This window comes from Dipodomys spectabilis, unplaced genomic scaffold, assembly GCF_019054845.1.
Source record: "Dipodomys spectabilis isolate Male_0828 unplaced genomic scaffold, ASM1905484v1 ptg000610l, whole genome shotgun sequence".
NCBI lineage: Eukaryota > Metazoa > Chordata > Mammalia > Rodentia > Heteromyidae > Dipodomys > Dipodomys spectabilis.
In genome coordinates this window covers 427,875-451,932 of record NW_024871287.1, presented here as the reverse complement: position 1 = coordinate 451,932, position 24,058 = coordinate 427,875, and positions in this window count along the sequence as shown.

Below are 24,058 nucleotides of genomic sequence, written 5' to 3'. Positions count from 1 at the left end.
TAATGGTTATGTTATCACAATCTATTTCTGATATCAACCCACCTGCCGCATTTGAAATAGAACGAAATCACAGAATAGGCATTCCAATGTATCTGTGACATCACAATGACCATGTGATGTCATAATGCTATGAAGTCATTGTTGTTTTATGACGTCACAATGGGCTGATGGTGTCAAAATGACAATGTGATGTTACACTGGTGATGATGTCACAAAAATTTTGCCATGTTAAAATGGCATGTCTGATCTCAATTTGCTCAAAATGAGGATATGAGTACACAAAGGGCCTGTGATGACATAAAGGCCAAGCTTTCAAAGCTTCTGAGGTCATAATAGGTTTGGGATGTCACAATATGATCATGGTGGCACAATGGCAATGTGGTATCACAATGAGTTTGTCATGTCACCGCACTGATGTGGTCACAATGCGTTAGTGATGTCTCATCCAGTTTTAATATAACAATGACATATGCAACTTCAATTTCTTCTAATTCACTATGAGGATACTGTAATAACCAGTGTTGCCAGAATTATCTGTGGGAGCCGTTAATCATTGTAAATTCTTGGCCTGGCCCATGGGAGAATGTGTGGAATGCTGCCAAAGGTGGAGGTGTCAAGCCTCACTCAGTGAGCTGTCAAGAAGTGATTGAGCATTGGGCAGATTGGGAAGAAATGGTTAAAAATTGCTAGACAGTAGACCCGTTGGAGTGAGGAGGTGTACAACCTATATATAGGTTGCATTTTCAGAGCATTGGAAGCGGGGATAAAAATGAGAGCTACCCGGATGGAAGAAAGTGATGAGATAACAGAAAGGAAAAAACCTGAGAAGAGAGGAAGATGAGGGAGAGCAGAATGTTGGCAAGTGGTAACTGGGGCAGAGTAGGGCAGGCCTGTGGAGAGTGGAGAGACCTGAAGAGAAGAAGGAAGTGGTGTAAGGGAAAAAGGGAAAGACCTGGAAGGAAGGACAGGTCTGTAGTGAAGGAGGGAGGAATGAAAAAGTAAAAAGCCTTGCCCATTGAGGTTTGGAGATTCAGAGAGCATAATTTTTTGGCTGGTCGTGTGCAGACCAATTAAGAAAGGGTGGGGCTGCCCATTGGAGGTCTCAGTTAGGTGGTCAAGGCTGCTCTTGGACCTGGGTATCCAGTCCAGGATAAGGTAATCTCATCCCCCTTTCTATAGTAAATTGTTTTATATATTAAATGTGACCACATGGTTTGTCTCCTTGCCTTAGAGGTCATAAGTACACGAGTTCACAGAAAAAGCTTGAAGTCTCAAAGGCCACGAATTTTCTAAGATGTGATGTGGCCATATAGGTTTGTAAAAACACAATGGGACAGTGACATCACAATGGCAATACCACAATATCATGTCAAAATAATGCTTTGATACCACAATTAGTCGTTGATGCCATTCTCGTGATGAGGTCACAATAAGTTTGTGATTTCACAATGGGTTCATGATGTCAGAGTGGCATGGCAGATCTCAATGGTCATTAATTGGCAATGATTACATGAGTTCAAAAAAGGGACTGTAATGTCTCCAAAGGCATGTGTTTTCACAAATGTGATGCCGTTCTCACAGGTTTGTGATGTCACAATGTGATACAATGGTCATGATATCTGGTAGTATGATGTAACAGGGGATTTCTGATATCACATGTCATATCAGAAATAAGAGATTTAAAACAGATTATGAGCTCACAAAGGGCCTAACATATGACAATGTCACAAAACTTTTAAGGACAGGACTGGTTTGTGATGGCACAGTAGGTTAATGATGTCACAATGGCAATGTGATGTCACAAAGGATTGTGATATCACAATGGTTATATGGTCAAAATGGGTTTCTGAAATAGAATGAATTCACAGAATAGGCCTTCACACTGTTATGTCTATGACATAACAATGTCACTGTGATTTATCATGCTATGATGCCATTGTCATTTGGTGATATCTCAATGAGCTGATGGTGTCACAATGACAATTTTATGTCACTGCTGATTTATGATGTTACAACAGTTATGAGGTCACATTATTTTTCTGATATCAACACACATGTCAAATTCTAAATAGAATGAAAAAGCCTGGCACGGGTGGCTCATGCCTGTAATCCCAGTTACTCAGGAGGCTGAGATCTGAGTATTGTAGTTCAAAGTCACCTCAGGCTGGAAAGTCCATGAGACTCTTATCTCCAATCAAAACCACTAGAAAACCAGAAGCGGTGCTGTGGATCAAGTGATAATGTGCTCGCCTAGAGCTGTAGAGCAGGGACAGCACCCAAGCCCAGATTTCAATTCCCATGACCAACTACAACAACAAAAATGATTAAAAACAGGCATTCACAACCTGTTTATAACATCACAATGACCATGTGATCTCATAATACTATCTTGTCCTAGTTTTATGATGTCAAAAGTAGTTGATGCTTTTATAAAGAGAATGTTATGTCACACTGGTGACATAACAAAGTGTTATGTCACAAAGTGTTCATGATGTTACAATGGCATGTCTGACATCAATCGTCAGTTCATAATGAGGGTAGAGTTACACAAAAGGACTGTGATGTCACAAAGGCTACGTGTTTTTTCAAAGGTGCTAAGAGATCCTAAAAAGTTTGGGATGTCACAATGTGATAGTGATGTCAAATATCTATGAAAGCTCACAATGGTTTTGTGATGTCACACTGGTGATGAAATCAAAGTTTTGTGAAGTCATATGTCATAATCACATGCCCAATTTCAGTTGCTACTACTTCCCAATGAGGATATGATTTCACAGAAGAAGGCAAATATAAAAGGCCATGGATTTTCTAAAATGCTATGAAGACATACTAGTTTATTGAAAACACAATGGAACAGTGATCTCACTATGGAAATGTGATGTTGCAATATGACGACTTAATAATGTTTGATACCACAATTGGTGATGCCACACTAGTGATGAGTTTACAAGAGCTGTGTGATGTCACAATGGGTTGGTGACAACAAAATGACACATGTGATCTCAGTTGTCAACTCACAATAAGTATATGAGCTCACAAAAGGACTGTGATGTCTCCAATGAAGTCCTAATGTGTGTGTTGTCAGAATGTGACAAATGCTCATATTATCTATCAGTGTAATGTCACCATGATCTAAATGTCACACTGGATTCGGGTATCACATTTCATACCTGGATTGGGTAAGAGAGGATTGGAATTTCACAGTGGATTAGTGATATTACTATGGAAATGTAGGGACACAAAGGGATTGTGCTACCACAAAGGCTATTAGATGACAATGTGTTTTTACTATAATAGGTTTGTGCTGTCACAGTTGGTTGGAAATGTCACAATGGCATGGCGATTCTCAAATATCATTAATTCACAATGAAGATATGAGTTCACAAAGGGACTGTATTGTCTCCAAAGTCATGTGTTGGCACAAATGTGATGAAATCCTAACAGATTTGTGAATTCACGATGTGACACCATGGTCTTGATATCTATCAATGATGTCACAATATTCATAATGTCAGTTTCAATTTCTGATATCATCTGTCATACCTGAATTATTATGAGTTTGAAAACAGAATATAAGCTTACTAAAGGCCTAAAATATCCTAATGGCAGCATATCACACAAGTTATGACTAAAAACTCATGGTCTTTGGATCTTAAGATTATTTCTTTGAAATTATATCCTCATTGTGAACTAGTAAATATTGAAATTAGACATGTCATTGTAATAATACAAACTCATAGTGACATCACAAACTCATTGTGATCTCATCACCACTGTGACATCACAAACACATTGTGACATCACATTGTTGTGCCTTCACAATAACATTGTGGCATCACAAAGCAATTGTGAAGTCTTAGCACCTTTAAAAAAACACATGACCTCTGTGGCCTCACAGACCCTTTGTGTACCCATATTCTCATAGTGAAAATTGTGATCACACATGGCATTGTATCATCACAAATATTTTGTACAATAATTACGACTGTGAAATCACATTGTCATCATGAAACCATCATCTCATTGTGATGACACCAAACCCCAATGACACCATACCATTTTTTTATTTTTTTTCTTCTGTACATTTTTTATTGTAAATATAGTGTACAGAGGGATTACAGTTACATGAGTAAGGTAATGAGTACGTATCCAATCAAACATTGCTGCTTTGATAGCACATTGTCACTCTGATGTCATAGACCCATTGTGAATGCCTATTCTTTGATTTCATTCTATTTCAAGTGTGTCATGTGGGTTGATATCAGGAAACCTTTGTGAACTCATTACCTTTGTGACATCAAAATGTCTTTGTCATAGCACATTGCCTTTGTTATATCACTAATCCACGGTGACATCAAATACCTCTCCTGTCCTCATAACTTTTGTGACATGTCATTGTATTATTTTAGGCCCTTTGTGAGTTGAAAATCTGTGTTTGACTTCATATTTCAGATATGACATGAAGTATCTAAAATCCAGTGTAACATCATGATATCACACCACTGGACATCATAACCATTGTGTCACTTTGTGACATCTTAGAACTGTTAGTTCTTCACCTTTTTGACTACATATACTTTGGGTACATCAGAATCCTTTCCCAAACCCATATACTCATGGTGAGTTAATGACAATTGAGTTCCCACATGCCATTGTGACATCACCAACCCGTTGGGACATCTCAAATCTATTGCGACCTCCTCATCAATATGGTGTCACCAATTGTGACATGAAAACATTATTACATGATGTTGAGACATCACATTGTCATTGTGAAACCAGTGTCCCATTGGGTTTTCACATAGTATGACCTCATACTATGAAGCTTCTTCTATCACCTGGTATCCTCATATTGAATTATGAGTAATTGAAATTGGATATATCATTCTGATATTATAAACTGTGACATTACAAAACCATTGTGACCTCATCAAAAACCCAATGGGACATCTCATTTCCATTGTGATCTTATGAATCACATTGTGCCATTCCAAAACAATTATGACCTCTTACCACCTTTGCAAACACACATGACCTCTGTGACATCACAGAATATTTTTTGTATCCATATCCTCATGGGGAACTAATGACAACTGACATCAGACATACCATTGAAATATTAAAAAAATCCCTTCTGACATCGTCATAATTGTGACATCATGTTGCCATTATGACAACATCAGCTCATTTTGACATGTAAAACTACAATGACATCATAGCACTGTAACATTACATTGTCATTCTGATATCATAGACACGTGTTTGCCCTTTATGTTATTTGATTCTATTTCTATTGTGGCATGTCGGTTGATATCAGAAACCCATTGTGAGTTCATGACCATTGTGATATCATGGTGCCTTATTAGCATCACATTGCCATTGCCACACATGTCACATTGCCAAATTGATGTCACAAAGGGATTTTGATGTCACAAACGTTATGACATTACAATGAGTTTCTGATATCAACCCACATGCCACATTTCAGATACATTGAAATCACGGATTAGGCATTCATAATGTGACTATGATGTCACAATGACATAATGGCAAATGGTATAATGTCATTGTCATTTTGTGATGTCATCATAAGCTAAATATATCATAACAACAATGTGATATCATACTGGTAATGACGCCACACAGGGTTTATAATGTTACAATGGTTATGAGGTCACAATGTGTTTCTTATACCAACTGATATGCCACATTTAAAATAGAATGAAATCATAGGATATACATTCACAATGTGTCTATGACAGCAAAATGGCAATGCGATGTCATAATGCTATGATGTCACTGTAGCGTGGTGATATCACCATGAGCTGATGGTGTCATAACGACAGTCAGATATCACACTGGTGATGATGTCACAAAGGGTTTGTGATGTCACAGTGGCATGTCACATCTTAATTGCCATTAGTTTATAGTGAGGATATGAGAATGAAATCAAAATGACATACACAAATGAACTGTGATGACACAAAGGCGATTTTTTGGTCAAAAGTGCTAAAGTTCCTAACAGGTTTCGGTTGTCAAAATGTTAATGATATAAAAATGGGTTAGTGATGTCAAAACTAGTTTGTAATATCACATCTTATTTCAAATTTCAATTGCTACCAGTTCACAATGATACACGTTCACAGAAAGAGCATGATATCCCAAAGGCCATGAATTTTCTAAGATGTGATGAGGTCATAATAGGTTTGTGAAACTATGATGGTACAGTAATATCACAATTGTAATATGATGTCAAATTATAATGTCATGTGTGTTATGTCACAATTAGTTGGTGATGCCATAATTGTGATGATTTCAAAAGAGATTTGTGATGTGACAATTGCATTCCAGAACTCAATTGCTATTAACTCACAATGAGTATATAGGTTTAGAAGGGGATTGTGAGGATTCCAAAGGCTTTTGTTGGCACAAATGTGATGAACTCAAAACAGATTTGTGATGTGACAATGTGACACAATGGCCATTACATCTAGCAGTGTGATATCACTATATTCATGATGTCACAGTATATTTCTAATATTTCTTGTCATACCTGAAATAATATGTCAAAAATAGAGTGAGCTCTCAATGGGCCTAACATAACATAGTGGCAACATGTCACAAAACTTATTAGGACAGGACATGTTTGAGTTCTCACAGTTGTTTAGATATCACAATGGCAATGTTATGTCACAAAGGAATTGTGATGTCACAATGGTTATGAAGTCAAAATGTGTTTTTGATATGAACCCACATGCCACATTTGAAATATAATGAAATCACATAACAGATATGCATAATGTATATATGATGTCACAATGACAATGTGATGTCATAGTGGTATGATGTCATTACATATTTGTGATGTCACAATGAGCTGATGTCCTAATGACAGTGATGTCACACCAATGATTATATTGTAAATGTTTTGTGATATTACATTGGCATATCGGATCTCAATTGATACACAAGGTACTGTGATGTCAAAAAGGTCATGTGTTTTTTCAATGGTGCTAAAGATGTCATAATGGGTTTGAGAGGTCTCAAGATGATTGTAATGTCACAATAGCAATGTGACATCATAAAATTTGTGATGTCACATTATTGATGAGGTCACAATGGATAGGACAAGTTTGTGATGTCACAACAGGTTAATGATATCACAATGGCACTGTGATGTCACAAAGGGATTTTCATGTCACAATGGCTTTGAGGTCACAATGGATTTCTGATATCCTCCAATATTGCTCACTTGAAATAGAATGAAATCAAAGAATAGGCATTCACAATATGTCTATAATGTCACTATGACATATGATGTCATAATAATAATAATATATTTAAGTTTAGTGATGTCTAAATGGCATGTCTAATTTTATTGGTCATTAGATTACCATGAGGATCCCAAAGGTTGCTATGTGCTGAGTCCTTCAAAAGGCACATTGTGCTGAGTCCATTACACAGGGTTCTTTGTGCTATCTTTTTAAAGTGTGCTTTGTGCTGTCATCCCAAATGGTGCTATGATCTGAGTCCTTGAGAGGTAGGTATCCGCAACAATCACACACACACACACACACATACATACACGGAGGTTCACCGTGCACCTTCTTGGTGTGTGGGGTGGATGGCGAAGAGTATCCCTCAGTGGTTGGGCTGAGCAGCTGCTGGATTTAGGGGGAAGCCCTGAGCTGAGGTGAGGCTGTTTCTGCTATGGCCTGGTAGCCTTAGGGCAGAGTCAGGGCAGCAAAAGACCAAGGATGGGGAGGGGGTGTGACCGAGGGGCGGACAGGGCAAAGCCAAGGGGGCACATAGCTGCTATAGCCAGGGGCACACAGGTGCTAGTACACTGACGTGGCGGTGGTGGGGCAGCCCAGGAGAGAAGTGGGGGCAGAGAGAGAACAGATAGAAGAGCAGGCACATGCACCAGGGGAGGTGGCATCAATGGCTGGCCTCTGCTGATCTAGGAGCACAGTTCTGGGCCAGGAGCACAGAGCACAGAAAGCCAGCACAGCAGGGACATAACTTGCACTGCCCCAAGGAGGCTCAGTGACTAGGTAGGCCCTAAGTCCAAGGCTCCTGGGCCTGGCGCTCAGCTTCAGGGAGGCGCATTCAGCCCTACCACCCGCCTGCCCTGCCCCAGCCCCCTTTCCTGCCCTTCTTGTGGCACTGCTTTTCAAGCATGTCCCTGCCAGTTCAGACCAGTGGTGACTTTTGGAGTCATGCAGCAATGTTGCACCCCCGGCAGGATTGCGGCCCTGACTTTGTCCCAGCCCCCTGTCCTCTGCTCTGGGCCTGAGCATCCACCAAGCCACTGCCATCACTGCCTGGTTCACCTGGAACCACAGCCTACAGCTTCTCCCCAAAGCACACATGAGTGCTGCTTCATGGACCCACACCTCACGAACTCCCCCTATGCACCCCCTTCTCCCCCACTCTTCCCCCTCACGGACCCAGACCAGTGACTCTCATCTCTCCTCTCATGTCCCAACCACACCTCCAGGGCCAAGCAGGCCAGCCCTGAGTCTGAGACAAATGCAACCCAGGATGGGGGTGGGGGAGTGGATGTCAACTCAAAGAACCTACCCGCATCCCTAGTGGCCAGCGTCTCAGGAAACAGGGAGATGCAGGAATGGGTGAGAAGGGGGCATCACCTCACCCCTGGCCTGGAACAGTGGGAGTCACACAGCTGCTCATCTGCACCCTTCCTCTCCCTCGTGGGGACCTGGTGGCTTTAGTCAGAGGTGGGGAGCAGCATCTACACACCTGCCTTCTTGGGGTTTTTCCTTTTTTCTGGGGGTGGGGGATGTTGGATGCAGAAGATAGGCCCCCATCATGCTATGTGAGCCCTTGTCCTCTGTGCTGTTACCCTTTCACCTGAAGAAAGTCCCAGAAAAGCCCACTAGGGAGGTGATGGCCCTGGGGGTCAGATAGAAAGTGAATATCGGGGAGTTCCGGGAAGATGGTTTTTACAAGGGAACAGGATATGGGAACCTTTGTCCTTCAGCTTGTACATTGTCCCACATGAGGAACCAACAAACTTAGGAGAGGCACTACTCTGAGTCTGTGTGTGTGTGTGTGTGTGTGTGTGTGTGTGTGTGTGTGTGTGAGAGAGAGAGAGAGAGAGAGAGAGAGAGAGAGAGAGAGAGAGAAATCTTTCTCCTGACTGTGCTCAGGTGAGTGATCAGTTGGCAAATTGCAGGTGCTGCATCGATGATGAGACTTCTGTCACCGTTCTGGATTTGTGTGTGTCTGTGTGTGTGTGTATGTTGGGAGAGCAGGGAGATGAGACCAATGAAAATATATTTAAGTCATCATGTCTAAAAACAGCTAAAGCATTTGATTTCTGTTTGTGTTTTTTTTGTTGTTCTTTTTTCAATACCTAGTACAAGCCCAGCCACAATTTTTGTTTTCTCCTTCACAGTTTCTTGGCTCCTTTATGGGAAGATTTCAGTAGACATTCCTTTCCTCCTATTTGCCCCTCTCTCTTCCCCCTTTCCTATAGCCCACAGTAGATGCTGGGCCTTCATGTGCCTCCCCTAGGTGACCTGTTTGAACCCTGGACTAGAGTGGACACCTGTCCTTCTATCCACAGCCAAAAGTTTGGTGAGGCGAGTGTGACAACAGCCTCACTATTCCATCCAGACACTCTGCTTTTGTGTTTATATTTGGAGCTAATTCAAAGGTTGGGAATGTGTCTGCCTAACAAAATTAGGGAATGAGGTGGGGGAGAGGGGAGGGCAGGGGCTGTGAAGCTATGACATGGCAGAGGGTTCACCATGACCGAAGATGAGAGGGGAACTTTACCTAGGGCATTTATGATCTCTGTGGGCATTCAGGCACATTTCTCTGGACCCCCACTGGTGGAATGGATTCCCTCCTGGGGCATCTCACCAGTTTTCAATCCTCCCTGGAGTCCTGCAGACTCCAATCTGTGTCCCGCCTGGGCTGTTTCCAGCTGGGCAGTGGTACGCAAGTCCCTTCCCCCTGCTGAAGCCCTCTCCATATCAGGAGGTGGCAATTAGCTAGGGCTCACTGAATGCCAGTTTCTGCAACCTGCTGTAGGCTGTCTGGAAGAAAAAGGGGACCACTGACTTGGGAACATTTTAAGTTTGATTGGGACAGGGTGTTTCTTTTATTTAAGTTGGCAATTTTCACTAACTCTTTGGATTATGGGTCAAATTAGATGGACGATTTCAACTGCCAAAAAATGATGTTCAAAGGTCAGGAAGATGGCAGAGAAGCTGGCGGCTAAAGGAACTCTCCCATAGAAAGCAGTTTTAGAGTTCCAGTGAACACTCCTAGGCCAGAGAATTACAAGTATGCTATTACAGCACAGAGAGGTTGGCCAGAAAGGGAAAATCCAGGCAAAGAGACAAATCTGAGCACTTGCTGGCAGTTGCAGCGGCGACGGCAGCAGTGGTGGTGGCTGTCACCACATCTTCAACACAGATAGTTCGGGACAAAGGTGCCAGACCCAGCAGGTGAACAGATACTACTTAACACCAGCAAGAACTGACAAGGAGCAGATATCTTCACCCTGCAGATCGCAGACCAGAGATGACCCAGGAACATACCCTCTGGCGTGAGTAGAAGCCTGACATCCTCACTCCTCAGGGAGCAGAGGAGGGAAGGCACCCATCCCCTATCACACTACTGGAGATCTCCATCTTTGATACAGACAAAGGCTTGGCTGAGCTGCCAGCTCCAACTCAGGCCTTGGGAGAAAACAAAACAGTCATTTAGCAGGTCACAGGAACCTACCCAGACCTGCAAGGCACAATACCACCCAGGAAAAAGGCACCCACCCCAGGCAGAAGAAAATCTGCCACCAGGAATGGCTTTCTTCACTTGGTAAACAGAACCAGAGGCTGCCCCTACCTACTACAACCTAGACAATTCATTGAAATTCAGTAAGCATAAACCCTGAGAAAGGCTCCAGTTTGGGCTCTGTGACTGTCTCAGAAGCTAGCCCCTCAAGGAAAAGCTACTGTTTGCTGAAAGGCCTCAACTCTACCCAGAACCTAGCCTCAACACAACATCTCCAAACTAGAGGAAAAAGCCATCTCCCTCTGTTGCGATACTGAAAACAGATCCCTCTCCCACTGAACTAGCCTGGGAGGAGGATCACAAAATCCTGGGTAAAGCAGAGCATTTTTCTGCTTGCCCAAACAAACTGATTTAATAAACCAATCAAGCCACAGGAAAACCCAACACCACAAGCAAACCAGAGACACCACCAAGTGACTGGTTATGGACACAAGGGAGATACCGAATCTTCCCATCCCCTCCAAAAAAAAATCAAAGGACTTTTTTTTGTTGTACCTATTTTATTTTTTTAATTTTTAATTTTAAAAAAAATTTAAATTATTTTTCCTTTTCTTCTTGTATAATTTTTATTTTAGGTGTACATGTGTGTGTGTGATTTTTTTTTTAATCTCTACTGACCTTTTGATCCTTTTTTTTCTTTCTTTTCTCATTCTTTTCATTTCTTCTCTTTCATTTTTTCTGCGTGACTTAATTACTCTTTTGCTCACCCTCAAATATACCCATCATCGATTATTAGATCTTATCTTCTATTGTGTACACACTTAATCCAGAAATAACTCAACTCAAAACCTCTTAGACTTAAATACCTTTATAGCAGTATTACATCTTTATACCCATATAATATTTTAAAACTTTTTTTATTTTTCTAGTTTTTCATGTCTCCTTTCTATCCCTCCCCTCCTCTCATCCCATCCCCATTCTTCTCTGAATAATACTCTTTCAAATTTGCAGTTTTTAAGGGTTTAACTTTTCAATTTTAAATTTATTTCCATTTTTTCTTGTATCTTTTTTCTTTTTGTTCTCTTTTTTCTTTTTCTTTTTTTCACTCTCTCTGCTATCATTCTGTCCAATGCATTACCTTCTTTGAGATTAGGATATGGTTAATTCCACTCTCCCTCACCTTCCCAAATCCCTCTAATCCTATTTTCCCCACATTTTCCCTAAACCTAATAATTTCTGGTTGCCAAATTCTCCTTTGCTGTTCTTAGGCCATTAAGACATAGTTGATTGATGTTCAATAGATTGTATCTCTTGAACCAGATTGTATCTGCAGATTTTGGACTATGCAACTATGGACTTTTGTTGTTGTTTACCTTAAAATAGTGTTCTAGAACAAAATTGGTGTTACTCTCATCCCAAATAGGCAGAACAAGCCAGGAAAACAAAAGAAAAATGGCAAGCCCGGGAACTCAACTCCCACTCATGACAATCAGGGGACAGAACAGATAATGAATAATCGAGAGGAGAGTTCCCTAAAGGCTCTACAAACACTACAGTTAAACAGCGTAAATAAAAAGAGTGAAAACTAGCAAAGGTCTCAGTGTGAGCATAATAGGGAGAGAGAGGAGGCAAACCAAAGATCAATACAGGAGACTCCTGAATGTGAGGAAGCTACTCAAAGATTGATACAGGAATTGCTTGCCCAGATTGAGAACACTCAAAAAAAAAAGGAATTGAGTGAGTAAGTTGAGATCAGTCAAAGAGATAGACAGGAATTGCGTGAGCAGGCTGAGAACAAACAAAGAGAAAGTCAGGAATGGCATGAACAGGCTGAGAACACTCAAAGAGAACTACAGGAAATGTGTGAACGTGAGGATGCTAATCAAAGAGAAATACAGGAACTGAGATCGAGATGAGAATAGACAAAGATTAAAGGAGGCATTCATGATATCGCTGAAAGACATCAGTGAGACCGCAAAGGGAATGCTCAGTGGAGCCCAACAGAAGGAATAGGAGTCCAAGGAATCCATAACCAATCAACTCAGTGATTTGAGAATAAACACAGAACACCAAATTAAGGAAGGAAAAAAGTCCTTACAAGATCTAGAAAAAAGTTCCAACAAAGAATTTTAAGCTCTCAAAGCCAAGCAATTACAAGGAAAAGAAATAAAAAGCAAAGTAGAAAGTCTTGAGAGTAGAATAGACCATGCAGAAGATCGAATCTCGGGGAATGAAGACAGCCTAGATATTATAGAGAATGAACATACAACCATCCAAGACAAATCCAAGAAATATGATAGATCTATTCAACACTTGGAAGATACCATCAGAAGACCTGATCTGAGGATATTGAGTGTAGAGGAGAACCTAGAGACAGAAGTTAGTGGTTTAGGAAATTTGTGTAACAGGATCCTAGCAGAGAACTTCCCAAACATGCAAAAAGATAGGCTTATTCAGATACAAGAAGCTTTTAAAACCTAAAATAGACCAGACAAGAACAGGACATACCACGGTCACATTATAATCCGTACAGGATCAATTTAGGCCAAGGAAAAGATCCTTAAAGCTGTCAAGGAGAAAAGATCAGTTACCTATAAAGGGAAAACAAATAGAATCACCTCAGATTTCTCAGCAGAGACAACCAAGAATACTGTACCCAGCTAAACTCTCCTTCATTATGGAAGGTAAAATAAAATTGATCCATAGCAACAAAAAATTGAAACAATATATCTCCACCAAACCAGCCCAACAAAAGATTCTTAAAGATGTCCTACACATAGAAAACCAACAAGACCACAATAAAGACCAAGAAACCACAACCAAGAATCCAAGAACCATAGGAAGAACCCAGTAGTTGCAGTCCCAAATTAGGTTTATAAAATGGCAGGAACTCCCAAATACCTCTCACTCCTATTTCTCAACATTAATGGACTTCACTCTCCAATCAAACGACATAGACTCTCTAGTTAGATTAAAAAGTAAGATTCTTCTATCTGCTGCCGTTATGAGTCACATCTTGCCCATAAAAACAACTACATTTTCAATGTGAAAGGCTGGAACATAATCTACCAAACAAACGGCTCCCATAAACAGGCAGAAGTTGTAATCCTAATACATATAAAATAGATTTCAAATTAAAATTAGTGAGAACAGATAAAGAAGGTCACTACATACTAATTAAGGTATCTCTCCTTCAGGAGGACATTACAATTCTAGTTATGTATTTGCCAAACAATGGAGCACCCAAATTTATCCAAGAAAAAACTACTTTATCTCAAATCTCATATAGACCCAAAGACATTAATTATTGGAGACTTTAACACACCACTATCCCCTCTAGATAGATCAACACGGCAAAAAACTCAGCAGAGAAAATGCAGACCTAAACAACTGCATAGATCAACTAGATTTCACAGACATCTAACAAATATTTCACCCAGCAGCATCAGCAGCACATGGAACATTTTCCAAAATAGACCACATTTTAGTCACAAAGCAAACTTGCCCAATTTCAGAAACATTGAAATCATCCCATGCATTCTCTCAGATCACAAGTAAATAAAATTAAAACTCAAAAGCAAAAGCCACCAAAGAAAGTCCTGTAACACATGGAGGCTGAACGACACACTATTTAATCACCAGTGGGTCATGGTAGAGATTAGAAATGAAATTCAAGTTTTCATGATATTCAACAAAAATAAGTACATAAACTATCAGTTCCTCTGGGACACAGAAAAGGCAGTATTCAGAGGCAAGTTTATACCTCTGAGTTTGTACATCAACAAATTGGAGAGATCCGAATCCAACAATTTAATGAGACAGCTGAGCCTCCTTGAAAAAGAGGAGCAAGATAACCCTCAATTCAGTAGACAGAAAGAAATAATTAAAATTAAATCAGAATAAATGAATTAGAATCCAAAAGAAACATAGAAAGAACCAACAAAAGAAAGAGTTGGTTCTTCAAAAAAATTAACAAAATTGACAGACCCTTAGCAAATCTTATCACAAAAAGAAGAGAACACATCCAAATAAATAAACTCAGAGATGAGAATGGAAACATCACCAAAAAACAATCAAGATTCAGAACATTATAAGGGAACACTTCTCAAAACTTTATGCTAATATGTTTGAGAACTTGGCAGGAATGGATCTTTTCCTCGCAAATATTGACATGCCAAAACTAAACCAAGATGATTTAAACCATATTAATAGGCCCATATCAAGCACTGAAATAGAAACAGCAATAAGAGACCTCCCATCTAAGAAAAGCCCAGGACCAGATAGTTTTACAGCAGAATTCTACAAGACCTTCATAGTAGAGCTAACACCAGTACTCCTTCAACTCTTCAATGAAATTGAAATGAAAGTGCACTACCAAATTCATTCCATGAAGCTATATTAACCCTCATCCCAAAACCAGGCAGGGACTCATCAAAGAAAGAGAACTATAGACCCATACCTTTGATGAACATTGATGAAAAACTTCTCAACAAAATTTTTGCCAATCGACTTCAACAATTCATGAAAAATCATACAACACGATCAAACAGGATTCATTTCAGGGATGCAAAGCTGGTTCAATATACTCAAATCAATTAACATAATTCATCACATCAACAGGAGCAAGGATGAGAAACACATAGTTATCTGAATAGATGCAAAAAAAGCAATTGACAAGATCATATGCCCCTTTATGATGAAGATTCTGGAAAATCTAGGAATCCATGTTACCTTCCTCAATACAATAAAGGCTGTATATGACAAACCTACAGCCAGCATTATACTTAATAATGAAAAAATAAGCCATTTCCTCTTAACTCAGGAAAGAGACCAGAATGTCCACTCTCTCCACTTCTCTGCAATCTAGTATTAGAATGCGTAGCTACAGGAATAAGACAAGATGCAAACCGAAAATGGATCCAAATAGGGAAAGAAGAAGTAAAACACTTCCTCTTTGCAGATGTCATGATCTTGTATTTCAAGAATCCCATAGATTCCACTCCCAAATTACTCAAGCTGATTCAAAACATTGGCAAAGTATCAGGGTATAAAATTATCCCTCAAAAAGAAATGGCTTTTCTGTATGCTAACAATGAGAAGAGTGTGGCTGAAATTAAGAAAGCGTCTCCATTCGTAATAGCCCCACAAAAAATAAAATACCTAGGAATTAACTTAACCAAAGAAGTGAAGGACCTCTATGATGAAAATTATAAAAACCTGAAAAAGGAAATCAAAAGAGATCTTAGAAAGTGGCAAAAACTCCCATGCTCCTGTATTGGAAAGATAAAGATCGTGAAAATGGCAATACTTCACAAGGTTATCTACAAGTTCAATGTGATACCTATCCATATTCCAACTTCATTCTTCAAGGAAATTAAAGAGACAATCCAAAAATTCATATGGAACAAGAAAAGACCCCGAATAGCAAAAATGATCCTTAACAGAAAGAACAGTGCTGGAGGAATAATAACACTAAATTTCAAACTCTACTACAAAGTCATCGTAATCAAAACAGCTTGGTACTGGCACAAGAATAGACCTCAGGACCAATCGAATAGAATTGAAAACCAGGGATGAACCTACAGACCTATAGCCATCTAATCTTTGATAAGGGACCTAAAAATAGAAGGGAAGAAAAACAGCCTCTTCAGTAAATGGTGCTGGCAAAATTGGTTAACTACTTGTAGAACATTAAAGCTAGATCCTTATATATCACCCTGCACCAGAATCAATTCTAAATGGATCAAAGACCTCAGAGTCAAAGCAGACACTCTGAAAACATTACAGGGGAATAGGAGAAATCCTAGGTCTCCTTGTCACAGGCCAAAATTTTCTTAATAGAGACCCAGAAACACAAAAAATCAAAGAAAGGTTGGACACATGGGATTGCATGAAATTGCAGAGCTTCTGCATGGCAAAGGACATAGATTGTAAGATAAATAGAAAGCCTATGGATTGGGAGAAGATCTTCACTAGCCATACAACAGACAAGGGTCTCATATCTAAAATATACCTGGAACTTAAAAAATTAAATCTCCCAACAACAAATCCTCAAAGAAACAACTGCCCAATAAATAAGTGGGCTAAAGACTTAAAGAGAAACTTCTCTGAAGAGCAGAGAAGCATGGCTAATATACACATGAAGACATGCTCAACCTCCCTAGCCATAAAAGAAATGCAAATCAAAACAACATTGAGATATTCCCTCACCCGAGTGAGAATGGCTATAATTAAGAACTCTAATAACAACAGATGCTGGAGGGGATGAATACAGAAGGGAACCTTACTTCATTGTTATTGGGAGACTAAACTCGTTCAACCACTTTGGAAAGCATATGGAGGTTCCTAAAGACTCCACATAGAGCTCCCCTATGACCCAGCAATCCCACTTTTGGGCATTTGCCCAAATGATCACAAACAGGACCACACTAAAGCTACCAGCACGACTATGTTTATTGCAGCTTTATTTACCATAGCTAAGATATGGAACCAACCCAGATGCCCCTCAGTAGATGAATGGATCAAGAAAATGTGATGTATATACACACTGGAATTCTATGCCTCCATCAGAAAGAATAACATTGCCCCATTTGTTAGGAAATGGAAGGACTTGGAAAAAATTTTATTAAATGAAGTAAGCCAGGCCGAATGATGCATAGGTCCCATGGTTTCCTTTGTTTTCAATATCTAGTATATGTCTGAGTCAAGCAAAAAAGGTCAGATAAGGTGATGCTAGTAGAATGAACCCCAAGATAAGTATTCAAATATATTTTCTGTTTTTTTTTCCTTTCAAGCAATTGTTTCTATCATATTCATAAGATGATTTCTATGTTGTTTGTATGTCCCTCCCCACAGTATAACCCATACTTTCACTGTACTTGATGTTGGTATAATTTGTAGAGGTGAAGGGAAAAAAAAAACAAATCGTTAACTAGGGATACATGTGGACCCCTTGCAACAATGAGCTGTACACCTTGTTATGTCGAAAAACAAACTTCACAACTTTGGTCGGGGGGTGGGGAGAGGTTCGGGTGGGGGGACGAGAGGAGTATGGAAAGGGATGGGAAGGGGAAACAATGAGGAGGCAACAATGTTTGATAAGAAATGTACTTGTTATCTTGCCCATGTAATTGTAACTCCTCTGTATGGTATTCTCACAATAATTATAATAAAAAAATTACGTTCAAAGCAGCACAGGCAGAGTTCCCAAGCCAGATTGTCTCCTGCTTTGAATGTTGTGCCTTGACTGCCGACAGCTGCTGAATCTCCTCCAGCTCTCTCTAAGGTTAGCACCGCAGTGCAGGACATCATGGAGAGCAGAGATTGTGACCTCACCATCCCCATCCTGCCAGCTGTGAGAGAGATGATTCCCAGCACCTGTACTGGACTCTGAGATATTCAGAGACCCCAGGCTACCTCAAGGATCCTTTCTCTGCAACATGAAACTTGGGGGGGGGCGGATGTGATGGACCATCATGTCTAGCCCCATGGGGAGGAGAGGAGGCCCCTTGAACCAGACACTCAGCTCAAGGCAACCTCATTCACACCGGAGTGGGGAATTGAGTGCCACAGAGCTGGTCAGCTGCTGGACAGATATCTTTGAGAAGATAGGCATCCCAGAGGCCCCAGAATCCAGCGAGTACATTGTGGCTCACATCCTCGGAGCCAAAATAGATAAGTGAAGTGGCACCAGAAGGCCATGAAGAGGGAGGAGGGAGTACATTGCGAAAGCTACATCAGGCTCTCCCCAACAGAGGATACTTATCTGAATCAGATGGGACTTTTCTGTAGTATTGTCATAGACAGATACTCATTTATTTTCCCACAGTTACAGAGTGCGCCAGGCTTTGGGGGGCCATAGACAATGAAAGGTTCTAGGACTGGTTCCACAGAACATGAAGAAACCTTGGTTTGAGCTGGATGCTGGTGCTTCACACCTGCCATCGTGGCTATTTAGGAGGTTGAGATCAGAGGATTGAGACTTTTGGCCCAGGCAGGAAAGCCTGTAAGACTCTTGTCTCCAATTAACTACCAAAAACAAAACGTGAGAAGGGGATGTGTGGCTCAAGTCATAAACTGCTAGCCTTGAGTAAAAAGGCTCAGGGACAGCACCTAGGCTATGAGTTAGAGGCCCAGGACTGACACAAAGAAAGGAAAGAGAGAGAGAGAGAGAAAGGAGGGAAGGACAGAGGGAGAAAAAGAGGAAAGAGGGAAGAAGGGAAAACATGCAAGCCTTGGTTTGGAGTCCCTGGTTCAAGGGAGCCAACCATTCACAATTTCTGTGGGGACAGTTTCAAAGACTAAAGCCAGTATGTAGAACCAAGCCACTGACACCTTAGCAACTTCATGACATCCAAGAGCTATGTGGTCACTGATTGCAGAGGAAAGCAGCCTCGGATAGATCCTAGGGCTCAGGGTTTTTGTTTTTTTTTTATCATCCCCGACCCCAAGGAGTTTATTTTCTGGTCAGATAAAAAGGAAGTGTCCAAGGTTTAGGGAGGTATTGGGGTGAGGGAATGTCAAGAGTGGGGAGGTAAGGGATAAGCAGGAAGATAAAGAGGGAGGATGAACCCAGGTCAGGTGTATCAGACATTGGAGTCATGATCTTGCCTGACAACCTAGACTACCAGTGATAGAGCCTTTGATCCAGCCACGCTGCTATTAAAAGTCCTGACACCTTGAGTTCACCATTGATGACTTGGCCGTTGTTCGCTGCAGGATGCCTGTGCAGTACATCGTTGGGGCTGGGACTTTCCAGGGCTCACTCTGAAGATGACACCCCCGGTGTTCATTCCTCCACCAGAGACAGAGGTAAGCATGCTACTGTCACAGAACAGGCTGGGAATGAGAGTGGGAGTTGGGACCCATGTCACCCTGAGACTTCATAGAGAGGGTGCTAGGGCCCTGTGCCTGCCATTCTCAGAGGCAGAAGTGGATCTCTTTGCTGGCTCAGTCTTTAGTCTAGATGGCAGATCTGGGATTCAGAGTGGGCAGTGTGAAGGTGGGGCAGGGCTGGGTAGAGGCTGGTGGGAAAAACAGAGGCACTGGGCTCTGAGCATGGTTGTTTCTTTGATAATACTCACAACACAGGAACATTCCTGGGATAGAACACCCCTTTTCACCTTCCCAAGAGGGACCTAGAGACCTCCATTCTCCATCCCTTGATCAAAAAATCCTTTGGTTCCCATATCATGTGTTTGGATAACTAGATCTCACCTCATTGCCCAGTGTTGAGGCAGGACAGTGAGAGATCCTGATTCTTTGATAAGGTTATTGGATCCTCAGTATGAGATTATACTTGAATGTCCTAACTTGGTGCATGGTCAGTCCCATCTAATACTGCCATGATGTAAGACAAAGAATCTAGAGAATCAGAGCCGGATAGGGTCTCTTCTGGGAGGCTTGAGTACTATGTGTTAGCTTTGAGCTCGTGTGCCCACCTGCTTGGCTTTCTTGGGTGAGTGTATGATAGAAAAAGCTTGAAACTAGGGTGTGGGTCTTGTCTTTGATGCTCAAAGCTAGCACTCTGCCATTTGAGCCACAACTCCACTTCCGGGTGTTTTGGATGTTTAATTGGAGAAAAAGAGTTCTCATGAACTTTGCTGCCAAGGGTTGCATCCAACTGCAGTCCTCAGATCTCAGTCTCCTGAGGGGATAAGATGACAAGCACGGAAAAGTATCTTTGGCTGGGTGCCAGTAGCTCATGGTTTTCTTCCTAGATACTCAGGAGCTGAGATCTGAGGATCATGGTTCAAAGCCAGCTTGGGCAGGAAATACCCTGAGAGACTTATCTCCAACAAACTACCAGAAAACAGGAAGGGGTGCTGTGGCTCATGTAGTAGAGTGCTCATCTTGAGCTGAAGAACTCAGAGACAGCACCTAGATCCTGAGTTCAAACACCACAACTTAAAAAAAGAAAGAAAGTAAAATATGTTTGCCTGCAAAGATGTGGAGGTGTGTGTGGGTGCTGTGATTGAGAAACCAGGTGCTGACCTCACTGTACAGACATTTCTAAGAACTCCTCAAGTTTGCCCCAGTTTGAAGCCACAGTAGGATGGGTGGTGCCTTACCAAGAACTCAAGAGGACGAGGCCTGTGGCAGGCAGGGAGTGGTCAGATGGGTGCAGGGGTGGGATTGTTGTATCTGTATTCTCTCCATGGAAGGATGGATTTGGATGCTGGGTGTCAAAGTTTGTAGTCAAGGGTTGCAAGAAGTTTGTGGCCTGACGAATTGGGTTTCCTCTGACTTTATGAAGGTGGCTGAAGCCGGTCACTGCCGGTGCTCACAACTGTCATCCTAGCTACTCATAAAGCTGTAAAGACCACGGTTCTAAGCCAGCTTGTGCAGGAAAGTCTGTGATACTTGATATCCAATGAACCACCAGAATACAGGAAGTGGTGCTGTGTCTCAAGTAGTAGAGTGCTCATTTTCAGATGAAAAGCTGAAGGACAGCACCCTGGCCCAGAATTCAAACCCCATGACCAACATTAAACAAAGAGGTGGCCTGATTTTTCCACTTAGCTGTGTGTACGGTAGGAAATTCCTTGCTGGGTTATGAGACATTACAGATATGTGAGAGGCTCAATGTTGTGTCTACAGTTAGTCTGAGTATGATAGTGCCATCTTCTCCCAGGTAGGATGTGATCCTAATGGAGGGAGTTCATGGTTCTGTTCTCAGGAACTGCTGAGGCCTTGGAATGTCCATGTGTATCTGTGTGTTTGTGTATGTGTGTGTGTGTGTGTGTGTGTGTGTGTGTGTGTGTGTGTGTGTGTGTGTGTGTGTGTAATTTTCCTTCGTCTTTCTCTGTTCCCTTCCTGGGTGCCTGTCTGCCACTTTCCGACCTCAGATGGTGCCCCTCCTCCACACCAACCTTGCCTTTAGCTTCCTACAATGAGTACTAAATTGCCAGAGGCCTGTGTTCCAACTTTTCTCTAGGGCCCAAGTCTGGCTGTCCCAATATTTGGTCACCTCCAGGGGATTCTGGGAAAGCAATGCCAGCTGGCACAGGGTCTCCCCTGCCTCAGAGGGAGGGCCTCAGTCATAGGATGTCCTGTCCTTTTCCTCAGGTGGGCCTCTGACTGCACATCCATCTTAGGAGGCTTGCAGTGGCTTGGGGAGTGGGGGTTGCTGGTAGCTCTGGCAAATTTGAGCTTGACATCTGACTGAAGGCTGCTCAAGCAAGGAGGATCCAAGGCTACATGAGAGGTGAGGCCAAGGTGGCTTGAAAGTATCTGTCAGTGTCTAGGAAATGTAAATGTACTTTATTGCAGCAAAGTTTATCTTCCGGCACCAGATCGGCCTCTCAGGTCCTTCTAGACAATTCCGGATGCCCAGAATACAGAAGGCACAGACTTTAGATTCCAGGGCCAGGGGACTGGAGGATGAGAGAATGGTATGGCCAATACCTCAATGTTCTGGGGCATTAGTCTTGACCAGGGTATACCCCCCCCCTCTTGTGTACGTTCACTTCTTAACACAGCGTTGGCCACAAACCAGCCACTTGTGGTAGTATTGTGGAAGGGGCAGGAGTGGAAGTGAGATCTAGGATGAACAAAGTCTGGATTTATGGCCTGTGAGAGTGGCAAAGGGTGTCTTTATAAAAATCTTAGAGCTGAAACTCAGGGTCTAGGCACTGTCCCTGAACTTCCTTTGCTCAAAGGTAACATTCTACCACTTGAACCACAGCTCACCTTTCCTCTTTTTTACTAGTTTAGTGGAGATAAGAGTTTCATGGACTTTCTTGCCTGGGCTGGCTTCAAGCAGTTATCCTAAGATCTCAGCCTCTTAATTAGCTAGGATTGCTGATGTGAGCCACAGGCACCTGCTAAGGATGTTAGTGTGTGTGGGGGGGGGGGGGTGTGGGTGTGTGTGAGTTTACCGGGACTTGAACTTAGAACCTAGGTGCTATCCTTTAGCTTGTTTGTACAAGGTTGGTGCTGTACCACTTGAACTACAGTACCTCTGCTTCCCAGGTTTTGTTGATTCATTGGAAATGAGTCTACCCAGGCTAGGTTTGAATCTTGATTGATCCTCAGGTGTCAGCCTTGAGGAGCTAGCATGACAGGCATGAGCCACAGGTGCACAGCTGATAATGGCCTTTCTACACAGTGGACTGGAAGCTCCTGAAAGCTTTTCTTTATTTTTACTGTGCCAGTACTTGGGCTTGAACTCAGGTTTTAGGCTCTGGTCTCTTAAATATTTCCTTCAATGCTGGCACTCTACCACTTGAACCACAGCTCCATTTCTGGCTTTCGGTAGTTCATTGGCAAGAAGTGTCTCAAGAACTTTCCTCCCCTAGGCTGGGGTTTACCCACAATCTCTGATCCCATCCTCTTGAGTAGCTAGGATTTACAGAGGTTGGGCCACTGGTGGCATTGTGTAGAAGGTTTTCTTAAGCAAGAGTTCTTCCCTGCATTTGCCCTGACTCCTCCATGAAAGGAGGCCTGAAGGACAGGAGCTGTGAAAATTAGGCTTCTAGACACAGGAAATTGCTGGGGTCCTTGGAGAAAAGTCAAAGCTAATCTTCCCCCTGAACCCCATTCTGGGCCCCACCCTCTGTCCTACCTGTGACTGAATTACAAACCTTGACCCACCCTTGAATGTTCTGCTAGACTTGTCTGAGGCCAAAGAACCTTCATTCCACCCACCCTATCTGCTTTACACCACACCTCAGGATCTTTGCCCATGCTGTGTACCTTCTGCCTGAGACTCTATCCTGTTCCACATCTTAGAACTCCTATGGAATTTTGGCACTGCTTATATCACATAATGGATCAAGTCTTTCCTTCCCTTCTCCATCTTTTTTAAAAGTACTGAGTTGCTAGAGATGGAAATTGTGCATGCTGACTGGCAAATGCTCTATATTGGTGTGTGTGTGTGTGTGTGTGTGTGTGTGTGTGTGTGTGTGTGTGTGTGCCACACCTCGGGTTTGAATTCATGGCCTAGACACCATCCCTGAGTTTTTATGCTCAAAGCTAGCATTCTACTACTTGTATCACAGCTCTGGCTTTTTGGGTGCTTAATTGGAGAAATGAGTTTCATATAGACTTTCCTGCCTGCACTGGCTTGTAGTTATGATCCTGAGATCTCAGCCTCCTGAATAGCTAAGATTACAGGGGTGAGCCACCAGCACCTGGCCTCTATCTGTACCCTATAAACTCAGCCCTCCTCTGAGTCCCAGAAGAGTATGTCTCAACAAGGTCACATTTTTTTTTTGCCAGTGTTGGGGCTTGAACTCATGGTCTAGGCATGTTCCTGAGCTGCTTTTGCTCAAGGCTACATTCTATCAGT